General features: G+C 39.8%; 1 protein-coding gene across 3 annotated transcripts in view; it reads left to right on the forward strand.

The window, feature by feature from the left end:
• The window catches only part of LOC307191386 (UPF0415 protein C7orf25 homolog), a 248,275-nt gene that overhangs the window by 64,546 nt on the left and 168,347 nt on the right, over window positions 1-15,382 (forward strand). For all 3 annotated transcript variants that reach the window (XR_013829740.1, XR_013829741.1, XR_013829742.1), the window contains exon 3: window positions 11,816-11,901. The gene's annotated coding sequence lies outside the window, so the exon portion shown is untranslated. The remainder of the gene's footprint in view (window positions 1-11,815; window positions 11,902-15,382) is intronic.

Here is a 15,382-nt window from a genome sequence, read left to right on the forward strand (position 1 = left end):
GGTCGAGGAGACCCGTTGAAGTCGATAGTGATCGAATCAAAACAATAATTAAGAACAATCAACGTTATACCACGTGGGAGATAGCCGACATACTCAAAATATCCAAATCAAGTGTTGAAAGTCATTTGCACCAACTTGGTTATGTTCATCACTTTGATGTTTGGGTTCCACATAAATTAAGCAAAAAAAACCTTCTTGACCGTATTTCCACATGCGATTCTCTAATTAAACATAATGAAAACATTCCGTTTTTAAAACAAATTGCGGTGGGTGATGAAAAGTGGATACTGTACAACAATGTGGAATGGAGGAGATTGTGGGGCAAGTAAAATGAACCACCAACCACACCAAAGGCCGGTCTTCATCCAAAGAAGGTGATGTTGTGTATATGGTGGGATTGGAAGGGAGTCCTCTGTCATGAGCTCCTTCTGGAAAACCAAACGATTAATTCCAACAAATACTGCTCCCAAGTAGACCAACTGAAAGCAGCACTCAATGAAAAGTGTCCAGAATTAGTCAACAGAAAAATGCATAATCTTCCATCAGGATAACACCAAGAGTGCATGTTTCTTTGATGACCGGGCAAAAACTGTTACAGCTTGGCTGGGAAGTTCTGATTCATCTGCCATATTCAGCAGACATTGCACCTTCAGACTTCCATTTATTTCAGTCTTTACAAAATTCTCTTAATGTAAAAAATTTCAATTCCCTGGAAGACTGTAAAAGGCACCTGGAACAGTTCTTTTCTCAAAAAGATAAAAAGTTTTGGGAAGATGGAATTGTGAGGTTGCCTGGAAAATGGCAGAAGGTAGTGGAACAAAAGGGTGAATATGTTGTTCAATAAAGTTCTTGGTGAAAATGAAAAATGTGTCTTTTATTTTTACTTGAAAAACTGAAAGCACTTTTCAGCCCACCCAATATTTTCTACCCAGACCTGTCCCTTGAATTCTAGGCATATATATCCAATTGGCTGTGGCAATCTCCTCCTGTGTGTCCCCTGGGCATCTCACCCTACACAAGGTTGAATCCATTCATGTCCACGATGCTCCCTCTTCGCCCCTAGACTCCAAATTCACTCCTGCTCCGTGATTCTCTCTTGGAGAATGACACCACTAGGTACCCAGTTGCCAAAGTGAGAAAACCCAGAGAGAAGCCATCCTTGAAGCCACCACACTCTCTGTTAGCATCATATCCATTGCTGAGTTTGCATCAAGGTCAGCTGTCCTTAGCCCGACCGCACCTCTCCACTCCCACAGGCATTAGTTCAAGCTCTTATCAATAATGCTCCCTCCTCAGTAGGTCTCCCTCCTGCAGTCTTACTCACTCCCACACAAATATGACTTTTCTCCCATGCAGGTTGTAATGTACTTAAAAGTAAAGAACTGGTATTAACTGACACCTCACATATATGGAACATTTTGCAGTTTAGAAATACTTTCAATTCCCTTTTCCTCTTCCCTTCCTCTATGCCACCAATGATCAAGGCCAGGTCCAGAGTTATTTAGCAAAGCCTATGATAGTGAAGTTGCACTCGGAACCCAGATTCCATTGTCCTCTCACAATCCCAGGTGACCTGACACCAAACATGGAAAGAGCACATTTACTGAATCCTCAAACAGACTGAAAGTATGAGGGCAATGCCATTAATACTTACAGAAGTTTGGGAATTGTTTATTCCTGTTTTGATTCCAAAAGGGATTTGAGGAAAATTATGGAATTTTTCCTTTTGTAGGAGAACAATAAATAGCAAATGTTAAAAGATAAGACACAGAGTCTCGTGACTGATCTACCAAGATTAAATGAAATCAGTGACGTGAGCATTGCTGGTTATGGACAGAGCGGGCTCTACCCTCACTCCCCGCATTACCTGGATGTGTTTCCTATCTTAATAGCTAGCTTAACGTTTATAAAATGAAATGGAAAACAGACTGAGTCCATAAATCCAGGTGAACCAAATGAATTCCTAGGGGGAAATGCACTCCACTTGTAAATAATTCTCATTTATATCTTGTAACTTGGAAAGGCTGAAACCCACAATCATTAAAATGACATTTCCTGTATTTTTATCATTTTAGTAGGAATGTCAGTAATCACCATATTAAAGATCCCTAGAGGAGAGGATTAGTGGGAGGATAGACAGATCCTACAATATTCAGGAAGCATAAATCCAGCATGCAGCTTTATAACCTTAATGCTAAGGAAAACACTTTTTGGAAAACTCAAGGTCTCTTGTTTAATTATTTTGAGAAATTCGACAAGCCTCTCACTACATTTATAAAATTCAACTAACGTTTTAAAGAAAATAACTGAAGACATTGTTAGAGCAGGGCATCTAATTTCTCTCTATAAAAAAATTCCAAAGGTATTTAGTGGTTGTTAAACACATCTATGCACTCAGTAAATAGTAGGTCTCTTAGTGTTGTCATTATTAGATATCAGGCACTCAATAAATGTCTGCCCACTGAATAAACCGTTTTTCCACACTAAAAATTCTAAGTGCTTCCCTGATTATAGTGGTTCCTTGGTCAGAACCATTCCACAGTTCCCTATTGTTTAGATCAACATTGTCCAATATGGTAGCCAAAAGCCACATGTGGTTATGAGTACTTGAAATGTGGCTAGTCTAGACTAAGATGTGCTGTAAATGTAAAAAAACACTGGATCTTGAAGACTTAGTATAAGGGAAAGAATGTACAGAGTTCATTAGTACTTGTTATACTAATTATCAGTTGAAATAATATTTCACATATATTGAATTAAATAACATATAATTCCTTTCATTTATTTATTTTTACTTTTTGTATTGTTTGGCTGCTAGATAATTGAAAACTAGTTTTGTGGCTTGGATTTGTGGCTCACAGTATATTTCTATTGGACAACACTGGTGTAGAGACCAAGCTCTCTTTTGTTCTCTATACTTAACTTCCAAACCTTATTTCCTGTTATGGTTTCTTTTTTGCTTTTCTCTTCCTCCTCCCTCCTCTTTTTGTGCCTTTTAAGGACTAACCACGCTTTAGGATTTTTTTTTCTTTCTTTTTTTTTTTTTTTTTTTTTTTTTTTGCGGTACGCGGGCCTCTCACAGCTGTGGCCTCTCCCGTTGAGGAGCACAGGCTCCGGATGCGCAGGCTCAGCGGCCATGGCTCACGGGCCCAGCCGCTCCGCGGCATGTGGAATCTTCCCGGACCGGGGCACGAACCCGTGTCCTCTGCATCGGCAGGCGGACCCCCAACCGCTGCGCCACCAGGGAAGCCCCCACACTTTAGGATTTAAAATCCTCCCTTCTTTATGACGATTATCTGCTTCTCCTAGCCAGAAGCCCCTTTTTCCTCCTCTAAACCCCTAAAACTCTTTACTTATAGATTTTTTATGGCAACAATCAATTTCTGTTTGTATTATAGATGTTTGTGCCTATGTATTATTTCCTCCCTAAGTTGTGAGTCTTTGAAGAAAAGGGGCACTTTGAATTCTGTTTCAAATCCCTCAAACTGGGTGAAGATATCAGGGTATCAGTCAGAAACCACACTCAATGTTTTAACAGAAATTGTTTAATGTAGGGACCTGATTAAATAGGTATGGGAGACCTAAGAAGTGAAAAAGGGAATACCGAGGTGATGTAGAGTTAGTAACTGCAAGAAGCAGCTACCACCCTTAGGCAGCGGGGTCCAGGGAAGTGGCAGGATGATCAGAATCCAGGAGCTGGGAGAAGGGGCTGGGGAAGGTGGAACTCAGACCTCTGAAGAGGTGGGCTCTCAAGCTGGTGCTTGGAGGAGGGGCTTCGTGGCGCTAGAGTTCTACCCGCTAATGAGAGGATGCTGCCTAGCTGGTGTTAGTACATAAGAGGAGGTGTGATGAGACTGGTTCTGGGAGTATAGAAAGGTCTGGAGATTGTAACTAACTGCTACTTGTTGTAACTGCTGCTTCCAAGATGAAGAGCCATTGCTGCAGTGACACTAATAGGAACGGTAGGAGATCGAAAGGCGCAAGATTCTCTCCCACTTTGGCCTTCCTACCTCCTCTAGGGCCCTATATTGATGGACCTTAATAGGAACCAACTGACAATGAAGAAATGTAGAATCCCAGTCTGGGATAAGAGCTTCTGGCATGTCTCCCAATGATCCCTGCATCTGGTGTTAATGCACCTGTATAATCTCCTCTCCTTGAGTGTGGGCTGGACCTAGTGACTTGCTAGCACTTGGCAAGAGGTACACGATATCATTTCTGGTGCGACTTCCATCTATCTATTGTCTTCTTGGCTCTCATACTTTAATAAAGAAAACTGCCATGTGAGAGAAACCCATATGTCGAGTAACTGAGGTTGGTTTCCAGCCAAGAGCAGGTGAGGACATAAGGCCTGTGGTTCAATAGCCTGTGAGAAATGGAACCACTGAATGAGATTGGGATTGGACCATTCCCCAGGTGAGCCATGAGATGAGACCCCAGACCCTGAGCTAACACATTGCTAGCAGCTCTGTGAGGGATAGTGAGACATGCAGCTCAGCTATGCCCGGATTCTTGGTCCACAGAAATTGGGAGATAATAGATGTCTGTTGTTTAAAACTGCTAAATTTTGGAGTCATTTGTTACATAGCAACAGCTAACTAATACATAGCCCTAGAATCACAAAGTATTAAAAGATAGATTTGAAAATAAGAGATGATAGCTTAATAACTGGTAAAACTAGTATCTAGAATCTCTCTCTATATACATACATACAGAGAGGGATAGATAGAGAGGTAGAGATATTTATCTAGCCATCTATAAAACAATCATTTAATCATCTATCTATATTTCTTTAAATTCATAAGTAATAAATACCAACGACCCAATAGAAAAATAGACAAAAGAGTGAACAGGCTCTTAACAAAAGAGGAAAAATATGACCAATAAGTATATGGCAAGAAACTCAATTTCAGTAATCAGACCAGTACAAATTAAAGCCACAGAGAGCAACAGTATTAATGTACATACTGGCTGCAATAGATTTAAAAGATTGACAATACCAAGTGCTGGTGAGGTTGGGAAGCAATGGAAACTCTTATTCTTTGCTCGTGGGAGTGAATATTGGTCCAATATCGATGAATATTGGAAAAGAAGTCAGTATTGCTTAGAAAAGTAGAATGTTTGCACAGCAAACAACTCAGCAGTTCTACCCTGAAGAATAGATCTTAGAGACACTCTTGGACTCATAGGCCAGAGACTACTCAAAATGTCCATGGAAACATGATTTATATTAGCCAATAGTTGAAAACCGGAATGATCATAATCAGAGGAATGGAAAAATAAACTGTAGTATTTTCGTATAATGGAATAATATACAACATCAAAAATGAATGCATTACAACTATCCATATAAACATACATGAACCTTAGAATTATAATAATGAACAAAAGAAGCCACAAACTAGTGCGTACAGTATGAGTCCTCGTACGTTCCATTCACATCTGGCAGACCTAAACAAACATTGTTCAGAGATGCTTCCATATACAGTAAAACTAAGTAAAACAAGGAAATTATCATTACAAAAGTAATGAAGGTGATGTGAATGTGATCTAGGAAGCCCCACAGAGAGTTTTAATCTCTTAACCTGGGTGATATCACGTGGATATACTGACATAAGTATAATTCTTTAAAATACACAGATTAATTTGTACATTCCATTTTCAAAAATTTATCTGAGGTTCCTTTAGAAAGAATCCTTTTAGATTCCTTTAGAATCCTTTTAGATTCCCCTTTTTTGTGTGTTAAATTTGAGGGGATTAAATGAAATATTACATATACATAAAAATAGCCTATGATTGGGGCATCATTCCTGCATCCATCCATCATTTTATCTTTGAGAGATATCTAGAAGGATGTTCGCCAAATTTTGATGAGCATAAAGTTATTTCAGTACAATTAAAAACATTTCCAAATTATCACATTGATCAAGGATAGCAATAAAAAAAGTTAATATTTGGATATTCTTGCAAGTTGCAGTCATAAAGTACTTTAAATATTCACATTTTGAGGGGCTACAGGGTGTTGAGAAAATTTGTATTCACACAATCTAGGAATGGAAATTGTACACTTTGCAACTGTTCACCTTCAATCTTGGAATATTCTTCATTCAATTAAACAGTGATGGCAGAAGTAACTTCACTCTTTAGTCTTAGGAAAATCCAGTTCACTTACCTGAATGGTAACAGGTGGGTAAATCTCTAAGTTGGGCTTTTAAAATGAAGGTTCTAAAAAAAATTGGAAAATGTTTAAAAAGTGAAACTTGAATCAAGTATTTGTGGAAGTACTTCTGTGGAACCTTACGGTTGGCAGGGATGCTACTTGAAAACTATCATGCTGGGCATTGTGACAGATTTTACTCTAAATATATGACAGCAATTTAGCAACACTTTTGTAAAGTTGGTCAACAGAGCCAGACACTTTAGATTAAAGCAAATGCTGTGTTCTTCTCTGGGCAACTAATTTAGTAATTAACTCAGTAAACAAAATGAAGCTGTTCCTACAGGCACAGAATGTTTACCAAAGTTTAACACAGATCATTTCTGTAAGATAAGAATTTGGGTGATGTGTTGCTTTATTTTTGAAATTTTCTATATTGTTTGAAATGTATGTGACACACATGCATACTTTTTTATAAAATAATAATGAAATTAGTAAAAACAAAGAAAAGAAAAAAGCATTTTTACTCATTGCCTCAATGGAGTCTCAGGATAACCCCATGAAACTTGCACTAGATAACCTAACTTGCCCAATGTCAGACAGAGACTGGCAGAATTAGAGGGCAGATCTGGAATTTCTCTGGCCACATATCTGGACTCCAGTGCCTGTGGTGTGTAGCTTGATGTCCTGCACATAATCCTTACTCGTGAAAAGTTCAGAGTCCTTCCATCCCCAAAAGACTTTTATACAAGGCAGCAGTTCTGCTACTCACTTCAGTGACTCCATGGCTTAGCCATGTGACTCCAACCATTTGTTTTTACCTTGATGTCATCTAAACACTCCATAAACATTTAACGCTATGGCCAAGCACACGTGCACCAATTAATTCTCTGTCTGATCACTTCTTCCATTTCATCATGCGGGGAAGGTGACCTGTCAAGTCTGCAGTGCAGCCCTCTTAATGGATGATGTAATGGAAGCAAGGCACACCAGCCTTCTCATGTGACTTCCTCCATTCATTGCTGGCATCTCAACTCCCGCAAGTGAAATCAGATTTTCCATGTTTGGACCAAATTTCTCAAATTTCCTACTGGCAGGGGGTAAAGTTCTAGTTAGTTTACGTGTACCAGCTAATTAGGTAAGAGGTTATTTTGCTAAGAATCTCATGCAAGCCTTAACCTGGGGTCAATTTGACTGTATTTGAATCAGAAGCTGCATATTCATGTCCCTGCTCTAGTGACAAAATGACAGGACAATCATTTAGTTTAGAAAAAAGAGAAACAAATGGAAATTATGATTTTTCCTATGATTCAAACCAACTTCAGGCAAAATTGTGCAGAGGCCAGGTTGGTCCCAGGTCACACTAGTCTACACTCCCGTGGATTTTCTCTTACCTAGAAAGTCCTCTCTTGCTTTTTTTTTGTCTCTGAAGTTTCTCTTAGAAAATGAACTGATAAACTTACTCATCCTAAGGGATAAATGACTATTTCTCATGGAGATATCCTTACTTCATAATGGGATAAATCATTTCACCAAATGGATACATTTTTAATCTGTGATTCAGATTTGAGCCACATTAATAAAACAAAACTAGTTTCTAGGTAATTGTTTGTGAATTTCATGTATTTTCATATTATCATTTTCTATATGGAAGACAATAAGAACATTCTACTTACTTTCTTACACAGGAAACCTTTGGACAAATGTTTTTAGAGCAGCTCTGAAATGACTTCACTGACCATGGATTTCATTAATTTGGTCCATGTCCTTATTAAGAACTAATTAATTACACATGCACACAGTTGTCTAAACAACCACAGACCATCAGTTCCGGAGGTGTTATTCATGTTCATCTGGCTCTATTTTCCTATCTCAGAGAGGAAGAAACTGATACCCATAAAAGCAAACTTGACAGACCCCAGAATGCTGCTGGTTAGTGGCCAAACAGGGATTAGAACCCAGGTTGGCCAATTAACAACTAAAATAAGGAGACGGACTATGCCCGTCTCTCCTTAGAGCACAGAGAAGGAGGCTGCATGTACACAGAAGTAGTGAGCTAAAGGAAAGAGCTGGATTCCACAGGGGAGTTTGATGCCTTAAACAGTTCAGAAGATTACTCCGTATGTATCCTTTGTAGAAGTCTGACCCTGGTACTAAGCATCTAATACTAAAAAAGGAAGTGAAGCATATATTTAAAACTTGTGTTGCACTGGGTTCCATCCAATGTTCAAAGGATCAGTGGTGCTGTGTTTATTCTGTCCAAAAGGGCAAGCATCACAGATGACCACTGTGTTTTTCTAGTGCAAATAGAAGTAAAGCCCCAGGGACACAAAGCTGATCTTGGGTCTCCAGGATTTAACAGAAACACGATGAAGATTTCCAGAAACACATAGTAATTTACCTTCTTTGCAAGAAATATTCCTTTTACTGGCTTCAAAGTTTGGTGGCTACTGAAAGAACAGAGGTGGGTAGACTTCTTTCACATAACTTTTATGGAGATTGGTCTTCACTGTTTCGAAGTATTATCCCATGTTCTCTTGTTGGAGTATAAAAGAAAGCAACGCATACTGAAGCTGTTCAGATGAGCTCTTTACTCCAAAATGGGGTAAAGGATCGAGACATCTACCTCTTCACAAAATCTCCTGCATGATTAAACTTGTAGCAGGCCCACATGGTTCTAGCGTATTTGTCTGATCGGTAACCATTTACTGTGTTATTCAGGATCATATTTTCTGTAATTGTGATTGGCTTTACGTGCAGTGAAACATCTAAGTCCTGTTTCCCTATTTCCTGGACTGGTTCACACTTTCGTAGCCTTTATGGGGAAGCCTAATTCTTTAAGTTTCAGAATTTCTGGTGTTAAAAAAAGCTGCAATGTCCCTATCTAAGCTATATCAAATGATTATTCTATATTAATAATCATTTTAGGAAGGCAGAAACATTTTAAAGGTTAATATTAAAATAGAAATAATAAGAGCTAACACTGATACCTGCGTCAGCCAAGGCCCCCATGCATAATTACGTTTGAGATTTAAACTCTTGCACTGGAAAGCAGTGAGGGTCTTTGTCTGGTTGGAGTTAATGATGTGGGTTAAGGGCGCCAGGGCTCCTGGCAGTTCCTTGTACATAGGGTGACAATTGTTATTAGCAGAAGTGATTTGCAGAAACTTCTCTCCTCCACTGGAAGAATAGAGAACGGATGTGGGAGGGGAGTGGGTCCCAAGGACTGAGTTCTGGAATTCATTCTCCTTAAAAATAGGTCAATTCTATTTTTCCTAGGAAGTCCCCTGGGCAAAGACCCCATCTCCTGCACTCTTTCGAATATAAATTGACCCTGACAGTAAAACAACTTCTAACTTTTGCAACTCCCCTTGGGGAAGGGCTTTAAATACATTTCACCCTGCAAGTTTAGAAATGACCTTGGTGCTCTGGGGAGCTTGGGCTCAAGGTTGTAACCTCTCTTGGGCCCTGGGGCTTAGAAATCCAGGGACCAAAAGACCCCAGAAAGTAGGCTCACTGGCCTGCATTACCTTTGCTGAGAAGGTTGAAAGTAAACACTTTCTTACTTCCCACAGAAGCAATGCTTTTCTTTCCCTGGGCCTAGCGTCTCACATACATGACGATATCCAGACAGTGCTAACCTCTGGACTCCATGAAAAGCCTTTTAACTAATCATTCCTCCCTCAATAGTCAAGTTGTCCAGAAGACGCAGATTGAACTGATCTGAATAACTTTGGCTTTTTGGTTTCTTTTGAAAATATTTTTTTTTTGTCTCTGTGGAAAATGAACTCTTTTAAATAGATTTTCCTTTATTGTTGAGAATTATGGGAATGGGAAAGAAAAAGAAAGAAATTGTACTGGTGAAGGAACGTGTTAAGAGTCTCAGAAACAAGACTGTATTGTTGAAAAATATTGCTTAATAAATGCAAATTGTCTTCTTATAATAAAAACTTGCCTCATTCCACACTTTGCAGTTGCGGTTATAACACTATGTTCAAATTTGATTATTTACAGAATCAAAGGACACATGTCAAATTCAGATTGGACAAAGGCCCTTCTGTTTGTGTTTTTAAACCAGATCAAAGGGGCTCCTTATTTAAAACAGTGACTGTAACGCTCAGCTTGTGTCCAGACACTAGCGACCCAGCCTCTTGGGAAAAGAGAGAGAAATGGTCTTGAAACCTTTTGGTCTGCTTTTCAGACTTTCTTCCAGATAAAAGGAGGCTCACTTACGAGGTTCTCGCAGCCCTGTATGGCTAGGGTTGGTCTCCAGGGCTGGTTCACAGGGGACCTTGGGTGGTTGAGAAAACGTTCCACTCTCCTGAGCTTACCCCTTTTGTTTGGTTGGCCTGGGTCTATATATAGAAGAGAATCTGCATAGGTATAAAGGCTATGAGAAATGCTAAAATGTTTATTAAAAAAAATCACCAACACTGGTATCCTACGAATTCTGTTAAGTCCCTTTATGTACTAATCAAGTTGAAAGCCATAACCCTTGCCTTGAACATCTTAACATCTAAATATGCTCTACTGGCAGAGTCAAAGTCAAAACGTAAAAACTCCAGAAACCTACAACATGACGTTATCCATGTGACACTCTTGGATGATTGATGAATTTTAGTGCAAGTCATAGTAAAAGTCTAATTGACATATGTAGTTTGGGAATTCGTGGATATCAGGGAAGGAGATTTATTTCCCCCTATTACATCCTCTAGTAGTAATATTGAAAAGGAGATTCTGGGATCCATCACTAGGCCCATTGGGTACACAGGATTCCTTCACTTATTTATTTGATAATATTGATTGAGTTCTTGCTACGTGCCAGGTGCTGTCCTAGGGACTTGTGAACCAAACAAGATTCTCTGTTCTCGTGGCACGTATTCTAGTGAATATTGTGGGCCAGATAGTAAAATAAATATGTAAGTTATATAGTATGTTGGAAGAGGATAAGCACCATGAAAAAACAAAGTACGGAAATGGGAATGGGGAGTGTAACAGCATGGGGGCTGAGTATGCCGGGGCAGCCCTCCTTGAGAGGGTGACAGCTGGGCAAAGACTTGAAAGAGGAGGGGAAATTAGCCGTGCAGATATCCAGGGGAAAGGCATTTCAGGAAGGAGGAACAGCCAGTGCAAATGTCCTCCAGTGGGAGCATACTGGGTGTTAGAGGGACATAAAGGGAATAAGTGTAGGTGATAAGGTTGGAGATAAAGGGGGAGCAGACTGTGAAGGGCTTTGGAGCCATGGCAATGATGTTGACCCCGAGGAACACTCCACTCTCAGTGAAACGGGGCATGACATGATTTGACTCAGATTTAACGTGATTCCTCTGGCTGGTGTTGAGAACAGATTGTACGGGGCAAGGGTGGAAGCAACAAAGCCAGTGAGGAACCTATAGCAGTTGTCAGGGAGATCGATGATGGAGGCTGGGACCATGGTGAGGGCAATAGAGGTGGTGATCAAGAGTTAGATTCTCCGTATTTTGAAGGAAGAGACATGAGAAATTCCTGTGTGAATGGATGTGTGGAATTAGCCGAGTTGGATCTAGGATTTAAAGGGCCAGAGGTTATACAATTTGAGGGCAGAGGCTGGCATGATGCTCACCCATCCACGTGTCCCTCTTGAGTACACAGGACTTCATTTTCCAATCTTCCTTGCAGTGATTTTGGACCACGTGACTGCGTTACGGCCAATGGGAATGTGAAAGGAAGAGATGTGCTACTTCCTGTCTGAGGCGGTTGAGTAGGTGAGTGCTCTTCACACTCTCTCTTGCCTGTGTAGCTGGAAGTGGAGGACTGTAAGGTGCTAGAATTATAAAATGCAAGCAGCCTTGAACTGCTGAGTCACCACTTGGACAGCAAAGCAGCACAGAAAGTCACCAGAGCTGTGTCAGACTGTGACGTGAACCAGAAATAAACTTTTATTAGTAAGCACTTGACATTCAGGGATTTATGATTTATTGCAGTATAGTAATGCCTTCTTTAGTAACAAGTCCAAATCTGTGAAGATGTGAACACAATCTAACAAGGAGAAAATGTATACGTATGTGTGTGTGTATATACAGAGATCTCCATGACCCTTGCTTTGTTGTTCATGGTTAACAAGAGGAAACAACTTTGACCCTAGCAATCTAGTGTCCCACACATACTTCCTGATTGAATCCTAGAGGGCATGAAAAAGGAAATATTGAAATCAGAAGAACAAAGATATTTTATAATTCCCTAAAGGTTATACAAAGGTCGACCTAAAGAGCTCAAACCTTTTGAGGTAAAATTTTTTCTAAGTTGCAGCATGTAGGTATAGGATCAGTACTGAGAGGGAGCAAAACATTGGGCTTGAGTGCAGGCAGGCGGGGAGGTACTAGGAACTCGGAGCAAGTATGTTGGCCACCCCAAGAAATGGAGGCATCTGAATGGCTTGGAACCCCGATTCTGCCGTGCTCAGAGCTACCTGTGCAAGATAGTGGCCACAGGTGAGTCCTTACATGTAAATCACAATGTGGGTTCCACAGGACTCCACAGTTCAGACGGGTACAGCTAACTGGTTCACGGAAGGGTCACATGATCTAAAGGTGTTACAGCACAAAGAGCATGAGCTTTGGAATCGGATCATCTGGGTAATTCACCAACTAGCTCAAAGTCTTGGTTTCATTTTCTGTAGAAAGGGGCTAATACGTAGCACGTTACATGGTCCGTGGTACAAGATCAAAAACTTACAGCTATTGCTATTATCATCATCTTTTTCATCATTATTGTCACTTTTCATGTGCCAAAAGCTGGAAGTATTGATGTGAGAGATGGTCCCCATGGACTCTTTGATAAGCAAATTGTAGTAATGCTAGAGAACTAGCACAAGAGTATTGATGAATAAACTCCTATGCTAATCACCCTGTGGTTGATGGCTAGAGCATAACTGGTTATTGTGTGGACTCTGTTTCAGTCCTTACAAGGTCTAGCTTCTTGGCTGTGGTGAAGTTCCTTGCGTTCTAGCTGAGGTTTCTATCCTTCTCATTTCCATATGTAAGTCTGCGGTATCCTCTCCCCCTGTTATGTGCTTAACCTCAAGGGAATCCCTGAGCTGACCTGTTCACCAGAGCTTTGGGGCTATAGAGAATCCCCTTTACTGTTCCAGAGTTGTTTCCTCACATATAAAATTAGAGCATTGTTCTAAGTACCTATTCCATTGGCACTGGCTGATATGACAGACATGTCCTGCGAGAGAGACAAAACCTTATAAACACGGCAGCGGGTGTATCTGGGTTGGATGCCACCACATTTACAGAGCAATCCTCATCAGTCATCAGGGATAGCATAGCTAAGAAGCCACCTGATAACATTTATTCGCCATGGTGACAAAGAGTCCAATTTATGGCTGGAATTAAGTTAGTCTTTCTGTGATCCTCAAAATGGTCAGCTCTCAGGAGTTATCTCTAAAGCCTAGTTCTTGGCTTGCAAGGAAATCTAACTTGTCTTATAAGCCCATGGAGCAGGATGTCTCCTGAATATTTTAGCCTACGATCTGTCATAGAGGTCACAACTTCACCGTGAGAAAATCACTCCTTTCTTTTGGGTGTCTTTCCAGCCTTTAAGAGATCCTTTGTAAGAACTCAGCAGAGAAGAGTAAAATGATTACCAGAACGGCATTGGTGTAACAGGAAAGGAAAGACACGTGAGGGAGTCAGATGGTTTAAGGCATTCGTATTTGCTATTATGTAACTAGCAACTTCCTCTGGATAATATTTTCCATTTGCTCCAAAGTCGCTCCTCTTGACCAAAGCAGAGTCATGCTACTTAAAGGTGCAGTAAATCATGGATTGCTAAGAAACACAGCTGGTCAGCCTCTTTCCCTTCCTGAAGCTACCGTTTGATACCTGGCTGATCTAGCTTCTCTGCCTCAGATCTTTTGGACTGAGTCATTTCCATGGCTACTGATTTGCCAGGATCCCAGAGTCAAGTCCATTACTCCTAGGGTCGTATGGATGGAATATACTCTGCGTGGCCTTAAATGGGGCTCAGTTTTAGGCAGTGGAGGCATTTTAAAAAATAAATAATAAAAGATGAATAGAAATATAAAATATGAAAATGATAAGATTATCTATTGTTAGACTAGAATAAGATAATGAAATATTACACAGTAGTGACAAATATTAACTGTTTCTTCTGAGATGGTCTTATCTTGGTATGCAGGGTCATCCTTAGGTATTTAGGAAGTTAATCTTGCAATTCTTTGACTTCCACTTACGATCTACAGCACAGTCAATAAACTTTTTCTATGTGCCTCTGTCTCCCTACTTCTCCCAGTTTTCAGCTGAATTATTTCTACTTTGTCAAAACATATAACATTTACATAAAATTCTTCCACTCTTCCTCCACCTTTGTTTTATTCTCAGCTCTATTCAATATATTTTGTTCTCATCACCAGACTTTTTGCCAGTTTCTCCAGTCATCTTTTGGTTTAAATCCTTTAGTAGATTTTTCAGGAAGGACCTATGAGTGCAGTATTCCCTGAGTTCTTGCAGATTAAAACTGTTTTTCTATAACCTTGGTACTTGAAGGAAAGCTTGAGTGGATTTAAGATCATTGAGCTTATGCTTTACCATCTTGAGTTTTTCAAAAATGTTGCTGCAGTGTTGTCTTGCATCCATGTTGCTGCCAAGGAGTCTGAGACTCACCTGATTTCTTCCCTTTGTAAGTGAGGTAGCCTTTTATGAATGAAGATTATTTTTAATAAAAAATCTAAATTTTGTTTAATAAAGTTTAAACACTTTACTAAAATACATTTTGTAGTTGACAGAAATGAATACATTGTAGGCATTTTCAGTATGAAGATTCAATTCTATTATTTTTAGAAAGCTGCTTCGGATTGCAGTTCCCAGAATGCTCAAATTAAATGTATGTTGCATCTTCTTTGTAATTTTATTTCTCATGTTTTTTATATCTCTTTATGTGTTTTCTCAGCGATCCCTCTCTTCGATGTCTCCAATCACATTTTTATCCAAACCTCTTTTCCTCTGGGCACCTTGTAATTTAGTGTTCATTTCTGAGATGATTTAAAAAATTCAATTACTTTACTGAGTTTGATCAACTCTTTTTTCTCATCTTTGTGGTTTTTTTTTTTTTTTTTTTTTTTTTTTTTTTTGCGGTACGCGGGCCTCTCACTGTTGTGGCCTCTCCCGTTCCGGAGCACAGGCTCCGGACGCACAGGCTCAGCAGCCATGGCTCACGGGC

Source organism: Stenella coeruleoalba, assembly GCF_951394435.1.
Source record: "Stenella coeruleoalba genome assembly, chromosome: 9".
Classification (NCBI taxonomy): Eukaryota; Metazoa; Chordata; class Mammalia; order Artiodactyla; family Delphinidae; genus Stenella; species Stenella coeruleoalba.